This window comes from Bison bison, unplaced genomic scaffold (assembly GCF_000754665.1).
Source record: "Bison bison bison isolate TAMUID 2011002044 unplaced genomic scaffold, Bison_UMD1.0 scf7180017864183, whole genome shotgun sequence".
In the NCBI taxonomy this organism is placed as follows: Eukaryota; Metazoa; Chordata; class Mammalia; order Artiodactyla; family Bovidae; genus Bison; species Bison bison.
The window spans coordinates 7,459,923-7,461,563 of NW_011494755.1; positions in this window are offsets into that span (position 1 = coordinate 7,459,923).

The window sequence follows — 1,641 nt, forward strand, 5'->3', positions numbered from 1 at the left end:
AGTCTGACACTGTTTCCTCCGTTTCCCCATCTATTTCCCATGAAGTGATGGGACCAGATGCCATGATCTTCGTTTTCTGAATGTTGAGCTTGAAGCCAACTTTTCACTCTCCTCTTTCACTGTCATCAAGAGGCTTTTTAGTTCCTCTTCACTTTCTGCCATAAGGGTGGTGTCATCTGTATATCTGAGGTTATTGATATTTCTTCCTGGCAATCTTGATTCCAGCTTGTGCTTCTTCCAGCCCAGCGTTTCCCATGATGTACTCTGCAGTATAGCTCTACCCGACTCAGAAAACTCACTTAGCTAATTTTCCTGTCTTTCTACTACACACTCAGTATTTACTTTTGGGTTTCTCAATACTAAAACTTCTATATTTAGTAAAAAGAATACTTTAAAATTTTATTGAATTTTATTAAAAATACTTATATTAATGTAGCAGTAAATAGTATCAAATAATCATTTAATTAATTTACAAGTTAATTATTTCTATGTTTAGGCCTTCCTCATAAATCAAAGGTAAAGTGTGAATGAGTTTCTTTTGAGCCCTCAGCTTGAATGTTTCCAATATTTTTTTTCCAATATATATATTTATTTCACCTCTAATATATTTATTTCAGGAATATGGCTGCTTCTGCTTTGACTGCATATTAACTGACCAAACTGCTCTCTGGTCCTTTCTAACATCAAATGAGGAATTCTGTCCACACAAGATGAGTATACAAGAGTTCCAATTTATTTGCTTTAAAATTTTTTATTTCCTCTTTATTGGCCTAGCAAAGTACAAGGTCAGCCTGGACAGACTTGTCTCCCTGACATGTGCAGGCCTGCCTGAAGGAGACTGCTCTGCACCCAGGTTTCGTTCAATAACTTTAAAATCAACTCTAGGTTGTATGCCCGTGTGTAAACAGAGAGAGAAAATGAAATACAATACAGAATCCAGTTCATTACAGAGGTTAATCCATCAAAATAAGTACTACATTTCAAACAAGTCAGTTTTCTCATCTGTAAAATGGGATGATAATACTAATTCAGTCTACTTTATTGGGTTCCACACTGCCTTTATCAAAGTAAGATAATATATTTGAACAGACTTCAGACACAAAAGTAGATGATGTGATTTCAACAGAGATGCAGAAGGATATCTTGATTATACTCTCTTTAATGTTTTTATCTGTCTGTGGCCCTCTTGCCATTCAAACTGATTCCCTTTCTTGGATAGGCAACTTAATGCTTTTTGTCCTAACCTTTCTCTCTTATCCTTTGCCGAGCAATGTTTCTCTAGATCTGTTTCTTCAAATGACTTCAGCAGAGTCAGAGACCCAAAGACAGTGGTGCTGTCAAACATGAGAAAAAATATTTTTAGCAAAATGAAGAGAATCTGAGTGGGGAATACTTCCAGAATGGTTTACGTTAATATCTTAGAGGGTAACAGTAGACTTTGTCAGGTTATTGCTGTTATCTAGTGGTCCAAGGACTATAATTTGCAAAGCATTTAGGACTGAAACACTGGCTGTCACTACTTTGGGCTCTGTTATTTGTTCAGAGGGGGCTACTATCATGCCAGTTCCCTCTGCCTCCCCACATTTCTTCTGTCTGGCAAAAAGCCTTTGAAATTTTTTTACTAGAGAGTAATCAAAACTA